General features: G+C 38.9%; 1 long non-coding RNA gene across 2 annotated transcripts; it reads left to right on the top strand.

Moving 5' to 3' along the window:
* The first annotated feature begins 5,495 nt into the window (after nucleotides 1-5,495).
* LOC140687391 (uncharacterized) lies at nucleotides 5,496-8,568 on the top strand. Of its 2 annotated transcripts, XR_012061643.1 has the most exons (4): nucleotides 5,496-5,690; nucleotides 6,430-6,497; nucleotides 6,966-7,037; nucleotides 8,291-8,568. It is a non-coding gene; the product is annotated as an uncharacterized lncRNA (long non-coding RNA). The 2 variants fall into 2 exon arrangements; XR_012061642.1 differs by lacking the exon at nucleotides 5,496-5,690 and having other exon boundaries at nucleotides 6,382-6,497.
* The last annotated feature ends 6,417 nt before the right edge of the window (nucleotides 8,569-14,985 follow it).

Below are 14,985 nucleotides of genomic sequence, written 5' to 3'. Positions count from 1 at the left end.
TAAGGGAACAAGAAATTTGCTGGACATGGGATGGTAACAAATGTGTGAAGTAGGGTCCAAATTATATTTGAGGATATCTGAATCATCAGAAAAGCATAAATGCAAATATATTAAATGTTAGTCAAGGCACAGCGAGTGCTAACAGTAATTCCCAAAGTTTGGAATTGTTGAAACTCACAAAATGGTACTGCCAAAGAAATGAGCAGTGCTGGACCACTTCCTTCCAGACACGGGGATGGAGACAGACTAAGGAAATGGTAATCAGATAGGCAGGAGGTAGGGAGACAGGGGACGTGAAAGCATGGTCAGTGGGAGGAACAGAATAAAGACAGGCAAATGAAAAAAAATTAAAAGTAAAGACACAAAATATAATGGCTTGTTAATCTTGTCCTATGTATTAAGATATATTTGTTACAGAACTAAATCTTTTTCACTATAATTAACAAGTGCTTCTGCATAAGCATTGATTGATAAAGACGGATGCTATTCGTTGAAGGTACAATCATAGCTTTTACTCTTCTTGTCTGCAAAATGGCTCAGTAACATTTGTCTCTCGAGGCAGTTGGAGGGTGAAATGGACCAGGAGTAATTAAATGAGGCAAGGACATCGTCTTTGAGCTTCAGAGCATGTGAGACTCCAACACGTGCCTTAGCAAAGATGGATTATCACACAATGAGATGTCACCACACACCCACTCGAATGGCCAACGTGGTTCAGAATGTGGAGTATCTGTAACTCATAGATTCCAGCCCAAATTTAAGTATAATCCAAGTATAAAAAGGTACAACTCCTTTGAAAAATTAATATAGTAATTATACCCATCCTATGACACAGCAGTACCATTCCTGATATATATATATATATATGTATATATATATACACAAACACACACACACACACACACTGAAAAGACATGAGTTCCTGCACCCACAACTTGTACAGAAATGTCCATCACAGCCTGAGTCACACAGAAAACAAACACCCATCAATAGACAAGTCTCCATTCACAGAAGACTGGAAAGTCAAACTGTGGTATTTTCCTACAGTAGAAGGCACCAGAGCAGTAGGAAGGACAAACTGACAGAACAACATGGATAAGTAAATCTCAAAAAAATTAATGTCGAGTGACAACTAAGCCAGTCGCGAAACTTGGCGCCCTGCAGGATTTCACCTCCTCGAAGCGGAAAAGAAGGTCAACGTTAAATCTACAGGAGACAGAACAGCGGTCGCCTGAGTCTGACGGTGACGTGGGGATTGAGTGGGAAGGGACACTGGGGGGCCTAGAAGTGTTCTATATCTTGATCACAGCGACTGTTGTGAGGGTGCATATGTGTGTTGCAGATAATAGAGCCATACTCGTACACAGCGCCTGGCTCTGTGTCAATTACATGTCAATACAGTATTATTAGCTAAATGAGTGAATGAATGAGTGGCTAAATCAATGAAGATAGAGCAACAATTTTTAAATGCTTGCTGATTGTACTACTACTACTAATAGTAATGGTGATCATTGTTTTTATTATTACAACTACACATGTTTTTCCATACCGGGCCCCAAATGTCTGTGCTCTACCCACAAGTCTGGTGGAGATGGCTTGTCGTGTTTAATATGGTGAGTCCCCGAGGCCCCCTGTGGGTGAACCCAGGCTCACGTCTTTGCTGGTTCTGGAATTTAGGCATATCTAAGTTCCCTAATCTTTCATCCTCATTCTTAATACACGGGTAATAATTATACCTCCCACAATTTTATAAGGATTGAAATATCTGTAAGAGAACCTATAGCACATGACATAATATATGTTCTCTCTCCTTTTTCTTTTCATCATTAAAACCCTTGCTAATTTAGGCAGGCTTTGTTGGAAATGTAGTTGGTTTTGCTCCTAGACTTTTAGAGTCTTATTAAAGTACATTTTTTATCTTTTATGTAGGAGATTTACAAAAAATCACTTTCACATTAATTTGTGTTATCTTTTGATTACTCTTCATGGTTAGTCACTCTGGTGACTGGTTGGCTCTTCTGAAGGTTATTGTTACTACAGTCAACATGATTAATATAATCTTCTAGGAAATTCAATGCTTATTGTACTAAAATGAACGCTGCTTGAGAGCACAAAATTTACTGTATCTGTGGCTACAGGAGTCAGTGATGTACATGGCCTAACATACAGTATATGCCTAGTGAATATCTATTGAATCAGTAAGTTACTATATTTGATAAATAAAAATCTAGTCCTTAGACTTGAACATGCCTAAACTCTCTCCTTGTGAAAGTCAAGAAGGCTGCAATTTCAAAAGGCTGCTAGTATATATATGTGTTTCATGCAATTCACCAAGAGTTGCTAAAATAGAAATCTCAAAATATGATAGACTTTGCTTCCAGGAGAGTGTTTTGTATGTAGGTCAGAATGATTTTCTTTGGATATATAGGACCTTGGATGATCACAAGACACCACAGCCTTGAGATGGTGTTGGCATGGCTGGAGGTGACCGGAGACATGAAAACAGAATTTAAGAGATCTATTAAATAGAGAAAAAAACTCTGTTACCAGTGGCAGTGGACCAGAAAAGGGTGTTGGACCAACTTCTGGGCTCCTACAAATTTTGTGAAGTTTGTTAGATGATTTTTCCACAAATTGTAGTTGTTTGAATGGAGCTCAAAGTCAAAACCACTCCATTGCCCCTCTGACACCTTTTTTTTTTTTTTCTTTTCTTTACTTCTTTCCCTGTTTCAATGTTCAGGGAATTGCATCCAGTGATTCACTCCCAGAGCAGATGACAAAATCCAGACTTAAACTACAGCTGCTGATGCATGTGGAAGAGTTCTGGATTAAATATCCTGTCAAAAAGCATAATTGAAATGTTAATTCGATAGAAGTATTCCGACCAATGAGTCACAAGGAAAACAGGGCTGAGTTGCAAGATATGCGGAAATAAGAAAATGTTTATTTTCACTGAATGGAAACTGGGATGGAAAGAAAAGGTCATATAAAGTAGTTTTAAGATGCAGATACTTATGAAGTTCTTTTTATACTGTAAATTGTGAAAAATAATTACCACATCAGATTCTGTCTGTACCTGTCTGCCCAGCTGTTCATTTAGGGAGTAGAGCCTGGCCGCCTCCAGTGTCCTTTGAGAATGTGTGGGGGTGTTTATTGCTTCACAAAACAGGGCACTATTGGGCTTGAGGGTGACAACATATATTATATTACATGTATTATGCATGCTATATTATTATATTATACCTTATATATAATATATTACATTACACATACATTATATATATTACACATATTATATTATTATATTATACTTTATAATACATTACACATATGTTACATTACACATTTATTACACATGTTACATTGTTATACCTTATATATATTACATTACACATATATTATGTTACATGTATATTATGCATGCTATATTGTTATACCTTATATATAATATATTACATTACATATATTACACATATTATCCATAGTATATTATTATACATTATATATAATATGTTACACTATATATCAAATGTTGTATACCAAACATATATTAAACATACTTTATAATGTATGTGTCATGCAATGTTATATATATTCATATATGTTCTATATAAATAAATTATTCTTTGGAAATGCTAATATTCTCCTGGAGAAATATGGTATTGTGTGAGACAGTGTTATGCATAGCTTTGAAAATGGTATTGTCTATAATCACAAGGAAACTAGCAAACAAGCCAAAACTGAAAGTTATTCTGTGAAACCACTAGCATGTCTCTTTCATAATATCAACTTGATGAAAGACAAGGAAAAGTAAGGAGCAATGCAGATTGAGAGAGAGTGGAAATGAATGATTGTGGGCTGGATTCTAGACCATCTTTCAAAAAAAGACAATATTGGTACAATTGGCAGAAACTGAATTTGGACTGTATATAAGATAATAGTATTGTAACAATGCCAAGTTTCTTATATTTGATTGTTGTATCATGATTGTGTAAGAAAATGTCCTTTTTCTTAGAAAACACATGCTAAAGTATTTAAAGACAGAGTCATGATGAATGTAACTCACTCTCAAGTGGTTCAACACACAAAACAGAAGAGCAGGCATATGATAAATTTGCACACACGTTGATGATAAGTTTGTACTCATGTTCATCCTGGTATCCATACTCATATCCGTGTCTATAGCTGCCTCTGCAGAGAAAGGTAAAAACAAATTTGAAAAATAGTAACAATTTGCAACTCTAGGCATAAGGTAGATGGTAATTCATTGTGCTTTTCTTGCAACTGCAAAAAAAACTTAATAAGACTTTTTGAAGGAATAAGATTGGGAGATAGCAGCTTTGTTTAAAGGCTGAAGACTTACCTAGAGAGTACACCTACTTCTGAAATGGGACAGTTGCAGTGCCATATGTGACATGTGATGGTTTTAATTAAATAAACTTTTGGAATGTTCTGTTAACCGAGCAGTGAGTGTTTCTGAGACCTAGGGAAGTGGCTCATTGTTTAGAAAATTTTCTTAAAAGATAAGTCTACCGGACCCTAACACATGTCATTAAAATTCAATTTTAAAATAATAAATGGGATTGTCTTCCACCTGAAGTGAAACAATAGCTAGACTGACTTTTTTAGTTTCTAAAATGCTGTTGGGAATCATGTAGGCTATTAAACCAGTTGGGTTGAGCTTAACTTGGAATTAACTTAGTACTAACATAACCTAGACATTCTGAATACATTTTGATTCATGATCAGTTTATTGCTGTTTTGTGGTTAAATATGAGGCAAAAGGTCCTAAAGCAATTTATTTTTCATCATAATCTCTCTTTATCTCTCCCTCTCTTCCTCCTTCCCTCACTCTACCTCTGAATTTGTACTCATATGCCCTTTGTTTTATATACTGGGAAAAGCATATTTTCAGTGTCACGGTCACTTCATGCTTTTTGTTCCTTGGGGGAGCCCATATACCACTTGTGACCCTTGGCTGTGTCCCTGAGCTGTGGTAGCCTTTTGCAGTTCAGGGTAATTGGCAGTAGGATACACTTTGTTCTATACAGTGTTAAAAAATGGGCCCCTTTGTTTGGCCAACCTTCATGAACTTCCGTTTACTTCAGTGGCAAGTGAAACATTTGTGTAAGAAAGAAATATTGTCTTCAATGGGAAATGCATTCCACGTGTGCTGTATTTCATATTATGACAGATTTTTCTTGGGTTATACTATTTTTATGCACAAAATGCATACATGGCTTTTTTTTCCCCAAGGGTCAGTATTCAGAGGCAACCACTATTTGCATTTGTGGGAATAGATGATAAATATTAAATATATTTAGATTAAGTATCGTGTTTGATTCAAGTTCCTAGTAAAATACTGATAATATGAAAAGTACTTAAACAATTCCCTTTCAAATAAAGAAAAAAATACCTGTTTTCATGAGGCACAGGAATGGGAGGGCAAGGATGGAGGATGGAAGATGAAGGCATGTGTTAAGTTCCATATCATGTCCCACTCATGAATTTGGTCCTTTCATGTTGACCTTGTCTTTCCTCTTTAATCTAGCCTTACTCAGCAAATGATATCACAAGGTCCAAGCTTCCAGAAGAATGAGCTGGTGGTGTCTCCAAGTGGTCTGATCTGATTACTATTTGGAGAAGTTTTGAACCATTGGGCAGAATCCTGGAGAATCCTGAGAACAGAGGTTTTGCAGTTACCTATGTCCTGGGGGGAGGGGGAATGCCATAGGAGCCAGGGTGTCATTGATTTTTTGTTAATAGATAGAAACACAGAATTTACAAAGGAAGAAGAAAAGCAGGAAATGAGCAGACCAACTCTGTGTGTGTGTGTGTGTGTGTTTGTGTGTGTGTGTGTGTGTGTGTGCGCGTGCCTGCGCACACACTCTGTGCATGCGCCAGTTAAAGGACTCCAGATCCCTGAGGGCTGTTCATGGACCCCGTGTTTGGGACTTCGGCAGGTGACAGTGCAGGAGGTTTATAGAGGCCTCTGGCCTTTCCACCTCCCCTTCTGTCTTTCTTATGAAGCATCAACGTCTTCCCAGTCATTTTAAGAAGTCAGCCTCTCGCCCTTTGGGACTTTATTAAGTACAGTAATTCCATTGCCTTTAACATAAACCCTCTGACACATCCCTTGACAGTAATCCATTCTTTGCAGAGCTTAGGGGCCTGAGCAGCCACAGAATGTTTTCATTACAGAGCTCTGGGCTTCCTCTTGTCTGGAGCTTTAAGTACCGATGTTCAGCTACTTAACAAAGACCGCATTGCGATCCTTGGCTAAGTTTGCGACAAGAGAGTACAGTGTCCTGGGCTTACAGTCAGCTGTATCCAAAGAATCTTGGATTTAATGTCTGCCCTTCTCCTTTTCAGTTTCCCTACTCCCACTAAAAGATTCTGAAGTTATTTTCTTAATTGTTTCAATACAAGTTTAGAAAGTTTGAACATCATTGCCCAGAGGGAGCCTAGCATTTGTGTTTCATCGACTGTTACGTGAGGTAAGTGACGAGTGTTATAGATTCTGTGTGTATGTCCAAGAGCACCTCCCATTTATCTCTGTACTTGAACAATTCTTGTGCTCAGATACCTGCTATTCAAAGTGTGGTCCAAGACCCAGCGGCAGCAGAGCATCCCCTAGAAGGTTGTCACAAATGCAGAATCTCAGGTTGTGCATCAGGCCAGCTCAATCAGAATCTGCCCCTTAACAAAATCCAAACACGAGTCCCATGCATTTCAAAGTTTGAGAAAGCTCTAGTTAGGATTTAGCTAGTCGATGGTTTTGTATTATTTAGCCTATGATATAGGGGTCTACCACATTTTTCTCTTACCACAAAAATAACTTGATGGCTCAGCACACACAAAAAAATTCACATAAATTAAATTATCTTTTCCAAAATTCACTTGAGTAACTGTTCTGTATTTTTGTGTCAAATTGTTAAAATAAGTCAAAAATATTTTATCCACAGGTCATAAACCTTTAAGAAATGAGGACCTGATAGTGCAGACTTATAAGTACTCAGCACATCGGATTGTGACAGGTAGCTGCCCAGTGCTTGGTGTTCCATGTATTTATTCTAAACAAAAACTGCATGACGTGCGTTATCACTTATCATATCTCCCACATGAAAACAGGAGGCCCAACGGGATTCTAAGCTCATTTCCAGCACAACACTCAGTGAGCCCATGCTCAGCGCTGACTCCTGTGAATTTCCTCCTCTTTCTTCTCTTCTGCATAAAAGACTATTCCAAAAATCAAGAAGACTAATTCTAAGCCATTACTGAGAGCCAGCTTCTCCACCTCCGAGCTATTAGCTTTTGAGGCTACATGACTCTTTGTTGAGGGGGAGCCGTCCTGTGGGATGATCCCATCATGGGATGGTTAACAGCACCCCTGACCTCTACCTACGAGATGCCAGTAGCAAGTCACCAACTTCTCATTCCACCTGATCTTCCCTCTGCCAACCTCCTCTACCTCCATTTCCCCACCCCCTCCCCTACTCCCCATCACCCCCCTCTGCTACTCCCCACCTCCCACCATTGCGAAAACTAAAAATGTCTCCAGAAACTGCAAAATGTCTCCTGGGGGCAAAACTCACCTCCAGTTGGGAGCCACTGGTCTAGAAATATGTGTAATTCTATTTATTCCTGGCTTTCATCTGATTTACTCTAGCATGCAACTCTTCTTTTTTTTAATGAGACTGCCCCCTTCTGGTTAATTAAAGATTCCAGGTTGCCAAGGCTTTAAACCTTCCACAATTGGTGCCAGTTTTTCTCCATCTCCCTGGCATTCCATACTTAAAAAAGGACGCTCAGTTTCTGCTTAAGGATCCTAACAGGTGTACTCACAAGTCTATGAGCCCTCAGTCGTTGTGTTGTAAGTAGAGCCTGTACGAAGGGAAAGATGCTCGTACCGTGGAAGCAGTTTCCAGTTAGTGGATGAACATGCAGGGCTTCAAGCCCACAGTTTTCTCCACCACTTCCCAGCTGTGTGATGCTCCCACTTTGTTTTCTGTGTGAAATAGATTCCCACCTGATAGGGTTATTGTGACTTAATATCTCATGTTCCACTGATACTTAGAATAGCGTCTCACACAGAGAATATCAACAATTGTTTATAACTATTATTCCTTTGGGTGTTATCTATACCCCAGGATCTTGTCAGGGACAGAAGAAGGTCCAGGCTCTCATTCAGCAACAAATACTCTGTGGTTTTTTCAGTTTTATTCAGATCAAAGTTTTAGCTTCTCTTTTACGTATGTAAATTGTGTAACGTGTTCTGTTTCCACCTCAGACTTTTCCATGAAGGACATGGCAAGACCACTGAAACACATGAGCTGACTGTTAAAATTGGCTACTCTTGATGAATTCATCAAAAGTTAAAAAAACGAACAAAACCTATCAGTGTGAGAGAGGATTACCTCTGGTGCTTTGGGATGGAGGTAAATTGAAGGGACCCTGATGAAGATTCTGGAACCACCCAAGTTCCATTTTTTGGAGCTGGTTCTGGAGGAGTGTTCAGTTTGTGCAAATCCATCCAGCTGCTCACTTATGATGTAGACGCCTTTCTTTACCTGTGTTTATACTTTCATAAAAGTTCAAACATACAACACAGATCAATTACAGAGAAATAAAAGTCTTGTTCTGCACCTAACAGTGTTGTTTCTGAGAAAAGCAGAGATTTTTGTTGCATTATGGTCCCTGCATTATTCAAATGGTTTCCTAGGAAATCTTGATTTCATCAGCTCTGTCTGTGCCTGTGTTACAAATACGGGATGGGGTGTGAAAAGAAGTTATTATATGGCTGTTCACATTTACATGGCCAAACATAAACCTAATTTTTTTTTAACCCAGACATAATATTGAGAAGTGCTACTTGGATGACTTCAACTGTATTTTTAGCCACTTATGCTATTGTTAATGTGAAAAATATAAAACTAAATTACAGGTCCCCTATTTTCATTATGGAACAACTTTACAGCTGTCGGAACAGTCGTGTTTCACACTTTCCACATTCACAAGGTGACAGTGGTCCTAAAGGCTTATCTTTTGCTTTGGCTGCTTTCCTCAGTAGCTGAAAAGTTGATATTGGAATGTTTTGTTGCAAAGTTGTCAAAGTAAATGAACCACACAAAACGAAGACGAGGACACTTACATGGCAGAAAATAAGGGAATTTAGGTTATAACCATGCATGGTAAATGGAGGAGCTGTTGGTGGAATCACCAAATTATGCCCAAACATTTTTTCAAGCCAAGAGTTTCACTTCCCCCTCTTTCCCTCCCCGCTCCCCCTTAACTGCTGTAGAGGAGGCAGTTTGACTGATGAGGGTTCATGCCTTTTTTTTCGTCCGCCCTGTCCCCTGTAGAAGTGTCAGTAAGCAGAAAACTAGTAGTAAGACCCAAGGGCACAGAGAAGGTGAGGAGGGAACCTGGAAGACAGAGCTCTTACACCTCGGTTAAACCCTCAGTTAAGACAAACAGCCCATAAAATGGTTTAGGAAAGACTGCTTGTGAAAACTTCATGGAATATAACAGCATCATTAAATGAATGAAATTTTCTAGGATGATGTAGGAAATTTCATAGGATTCATCATTCTAGCAAAAAAAACACACTCCCACAGCATAAAAACCATGAGAAAGTTTCAGATAGTATTACTGTGAAACATCCTTAGTCCTTTTTGATTATGCTTACACTTAACAACATATTTAAACATTCATTTACTAGAGCTGATCTTTACATATAAGCAATGGAAACTAATTTCACCCTTGAGAAAAAAAAAATCATTGTAAGTTTCAAGGCAGATTCACGGTGAGGCTCTGATGTCGTCACAAATGGCCCTCCTCTCCTTCTAGACCTGAGCTGTGTTAGTTTCCTCAGACAGCCTGGTGGCTTGATGGGAGGGGGGTTCATGGATCTAGTAAAATAAAAATGCCTATAACTAACTTCTCTTTTTAAAATTTTTATACCTTTTTCCCATTCTGTGGGTGGTAGGCCAGGCCTCTTCAAGTTTTTTTTTTAACAAAGGAAGGCAAAGTGGTTCGTAAGAAATTGCACATGCTTTGCCTTGAGTTCAAAGCCTAAGAATCGGCTTTATCCCTGGGGTAGGAGGTGGCAGTCTGGTGACAGCACTGGCCATGTCCTTTGTTCTCCTCTGTTCACTTAAGAGACTGTGCAAGGTTCTCATTAAGTGCTATTAACAAGCATTAACACAAAGCATGACTAAGGAATTCCAGGAGAGTCAAACAGCAGAATGAACATCGCGGAGGACGTGAGCCAACCAAAGCCGCTCAAGTCTGACGTCTTCTACGGAACGAAGGTGCTGATGGCAGACGAGTCTTGAGGGTCTGTACGTGACGTAAAGACTGTAACAGGATCAGGGCCACCAACTACTGTATGTGCATCTTTACCATAGGAACTCCCACACGTGAGGGAGATGCTTGTGCCCTAGAAACGAGTGATCCACGTATACCCGTGGAACTGAATGTGGCGATGGTAAGAAAAGGCACCCCAGTACCCGAATGACTAAGAGCAGTCACCCAGGGAAGGCGTTTGGAAAGGGGGGTGCCTTTAATGACTAAACCCAATGACAAATTATTCGCTGGTGGAAGTCACATCCCTTACGCCGTTTGGGAGACGGTTTCCAACGGCGTTCCCAGGAATATTCTCTTCCGGATGCCTTGGTTCTGTCAATTTTTCATCTCCGTCTGGAGTTTCTTAATCCCTGAAATTGACCTTGACCCTCTATATCAAATGATCAGTTTATTGTACATTTGCAATTTATTCTCTAAACATAGGGGCCAACATACAGTAAACAAAGTGGACACGAGACTGACTTTCCTCCCAAAGCCAAGCTGGTTGCTCAGTGCCCTGCTCGCAGCTTCTGGGGAACTCGCAGCCCTGCAGTCAGTCATCCCCTGGAGCTGTCCCCATGAAACTGAATAACCTCGGTCTCAGCCTGCCAAAAGGTTTCTCAGTTCAGTGCTGCCCTTGACTGGCACTCTGTCATTACGCTATATTTAGACCATGAAAGTTGTAATTAGCTTTGTTCTACTGCAAACAGATCCAGCTTCACATGCAATATAAAAAGGTAATGAAATAGGTAAGCAGATATAAAAACCTGAACAAGTATCTTATGCAGGGACACTTCAAGAGTCCCAAACTGATGAAAGAACCAAGGAAAGGGAATGTTCACGACCTCCAAAGCAGCTAAGAAGCACATCTGGGTATGGCCAGCATCCGACAGAATGTTAGGTTAATCCCCCCATCTCTCTTCCATCCCTCCAGTTCTGCCCACTCACAAGACTCTTCTATAATTTGGTGATATTTGATGGAAACTGCTTTTTTTTTTAAATATGGCATCTCACATCTCTTTAAGGTGCAAGTTTTGTTTAAAAGTGGACTTTAAGAATTCCACTGTTCGGTGTCGCTGGGCTATCGTCTGGGATGTCAGCCATCCATTTTTATCACACACAGCCATGTGAGTTTGTAGGAATGGATGCTACTTATGAAAACAGAGCTGGCAGGAAGTTACCAAAACACGAGTTTCATGGTCCCAAAATCACCCTTGCAGTCTCCCAACTTGATTATATGCACCTTGAAGGTGAGACCTTCTGTTGTCTCTTTCACAGGCTTTAGTTCAACATGGGTTAGCTGGAGATTATTCATAAATGAGTCAGTAAGGAGATGCACTTAGAACAAAATAGATGCTTTCTTAAGATCCGGGGTATACATTTTTCAACCAATCTTTATTAAGCTATTGACAAAAGTTTTTTCTGACATCATGCAAAATTTGAGGGAGCCTTATATGTTTGTCAGTTTATTTAATGACTACAAATTCAAATAAAAGAAACAGATGGATATGTATAAGGAAAGATTTTCCAAGAAAGAACAAGTATGTATTTTATGTACCCGAAAGTATAAAGAAAGAGAATAGAAACACAAAGGAATTCCAAAGGAAAGTAATGAAATATATTGATGAGCTGGGATATAGTACTTAACAGTGAACTTGAAGGCAAGAAATGTTATGGTTGCTGTGTCTTCAGGAATGAGCTAGAGAGGGTTATTTCTCACATATAAAGTGGTGGGGAAAGACCACTCATCCAACTTAGAGGGGGGCTGTAAGAATAAACAAAGCAAATGGTATCATACAAATGAGGAGAAGGGACCCAGGTACCAGGTACATATAGACACTTTCTCTATCCTCTTCTGTTGGGTTTGTATGTAGTGAGAGAAGTTAGACACAAGGGGACATCTGAGACCCCATATTAGACAATGCCTTATATCTGTGTAGCTTTTGACAATGTATGTGTATGTTTTTGCATTCATGTTCCTGTTTAATCTGCATAGCTCTTTGAATTGGGAATGATCAAACTCATTCTTCGGATGAGTGGACTGCATCCAGGAAGGGTAGGAAACCTGACTGATCAGCTTCTCAGCTGGTTAAAAGCAGAGGCAAGATTCCAACCTAAACCTATCTCCCAGTTTAATGCTCATTGAAGTCCTCACTCCCTGTCCTAAAAAGAGCTCCCACAGCCTTGAAGGGAAACCAGATATCAGGGATGTTGGCAATTTCCTATACATAAAGAAAGTAGTTATAATCCACCGCCAAAGTTTCACCTGCATTTTTATAACCAGAGTGTGCAAGACCCCAGCGCCAGCAGCACCTACCACCTTCTGCTTCTGGGTCTTAGTCAGGAGGCAAAAAAGACTCAGTTCCCTCCTTGTGGCCACTAATTAGAAAGCACGGAATTCAAGGTTGATGGAGTAATTAATTATAAAGAGAAGTCAAGGACCTTGAGAAGTTGAGGGTGAAAGAAAGACATTTGAGGATGCCTACTCACTTCCCTGATGACTGGTGACAATTTGGCCATTGTCTCTGAGGGAGGTTATCCAAAGTAAATTTCTTCATGCTGACTGAGTGGGTTTCCTATTGTTATAATAAATATGCTTTTTAAAAAATTGAAGTAGATTCAGTTTACAATGCTCTGTTAGTTTCTGGTGTACAGTATAGTGATTCAGTTTTATATATATATATGTATATATACACATATACATATATGTACACACGCCTTTTCATATTCTTTTTCATTATAGGCTATTTCAAGATGCTGAATACGTTCCCTGTGCTGTTCCTTGAAGGACCTTGATGTTTATCTAATAGATATGCTTTTTATTTGGAGGGGAGGATGAGAGGCTTGGATTGCATTTTTCTTTTGTGAAGATTGCATTTTTTTCAGTTTAGACATTTAATATGGTTCACTTTGTAAGAAGAAGAGAAGGAAAAATTAGGATATATGGAAGGTTTGATTACATTTATTTCATGGAACTTGGTCTTGAATTTTAAATTCATGGATTTTTTTACATCAATTATGTGCTTTTTAAAAAAGACAAGGTAACGACTTCTTTTATGCCATAGCATTATAACAAAAAGTCCAGTTATAAGTGTTTATACTATTTATAACAAGTGGCATTTTTTTTTTCATTCACAGAGGGCTTCGTTTGTTTTCCCAAAGTTGACTTTTTCATATTCAGAACCAGGCATTTGAAGGATTTGACATTTTACAGCTGATGACAGAAAATGGAAAAAAACACAAGCTTTTTTCCTCCCCCTTTCTGCTTTCATAATTCCATCCTGGCTCGACATGACTTTTTTATTTTTTTCCTCCCCTCAAATTTTCCAAAACTGTTTATACTGTTGTGATAAGACCCAAAGTCAGTCAGTTTAAAGCTGGAAAGAATTCTCCTTAAGAAAATGTTGAAAATGTGATTGGAAGGAAAATGGGTAGGAAGAGAATGAACACTTGTTTTGCTGTTTCTTTGACCGGGTGTCAGCTCAGCTGTCTCTTTAGGGTGCCACGTCATTCTAAAGGACAGAGAGCCAATCAAGCCATACTTCTTCACCCCAAATTGGATTTCAGTGTTGTACACTTTTTCTTGAAAGAGGTGTGACATTTCTCTTTAAGAGGACACTCTCTAAATATATACATATTTATATTTCTGTAGATAGATAGATAGATAGATAGATAGATAAAACACATGAACACTTTCAGCCAAAATCCAAAGGAAATCAATTTTTAAAATGTGAGAGGTGTTTGGAAAGTCTCATTATCAGGCCTAAAACAAAAAATGAGCTTTGAGAGTAGATCCCGTAATCGTTACGAACGTTAGCTTTCGTTCTTTCTTTTTGACACAAAATTCTCACAGGTGGTTGTAATTAGACATAAGTAGTGACAGTGGCCAGTTTGACTAAATCCAGAGCCTAGCCAAGAGTAATGGAAAAAAGTCTTCAGCTTGCCTGCTTAGAAAACAGAATCTATATTGAGACAGTTCAAGGAAGTGACACCCACGACAAGATGTAAAAACCATGGCTTGAGTCCCTTTGTGTTTTCTTCCTTTAGGGAGCCAAACAGCATAAAACACTTAGTTTCATGTTTCTTGCTGCCTGTATTAAATTCCAAATTTCTTAAAGGAAGCTCGTATTCCCCTAAGACAGACTCTGTCCACCTTGCCACCTCGTAGGAAATATACAAGCGATGTATGTTACATGTGTTGTCAAGTCATTTTTATCCTTTTGTCTGGCATGGCTGAATGGCTACTTGATAATCCCGTCAAGTCATTTCCTAAATAATTTACTGTTTTCATTAAAACTCTCTGTCGCCTTTAGTTTAGTTGAGCCATGCAGGAAAGGAAAAAATCTTTTTGGAAATAGTTTCCAAAAATCAGTAGGTTAGTAAAACTTGAATTGTTTAGCTTACAAGTTCTATGATAATACAGATTTTCCGTCTTTGTGTTCTCTTTCTTACTGATTAACACTAGTATTCTATGAAGCAAGCACACTCATTTTGGGCTGAGAAATGTCTTAAAAAATCCATGCAGGTATTTGATGGCTATCCTGAGTAATTTTTTTTTTTTAATCTTCTTAAGTGGGACCATTGTGTATAGTTGTGTCCCTGCCCTGGGACACGCAGTCAATGGGATGAGTGAAGTTT

This window comes from Vicugna pacos, chromosome 19, assembly GCF_048564905.1.
Source record: "Vicugna pacos chromosome 19, VicPac4, whole genome shotgun sequence".
Taxonomy (NCBI): Eukaryota; Metazoa; Chordata; class Mammalia; order Artiodactyla; family Camelidae; genus Vicugna; species Vicugna pacos.
The sequence above is the reverse complement of the archived record's forward strand: the minus strand, read 5'-3'. Positions and strand labels throughout refer to the sequence as shown.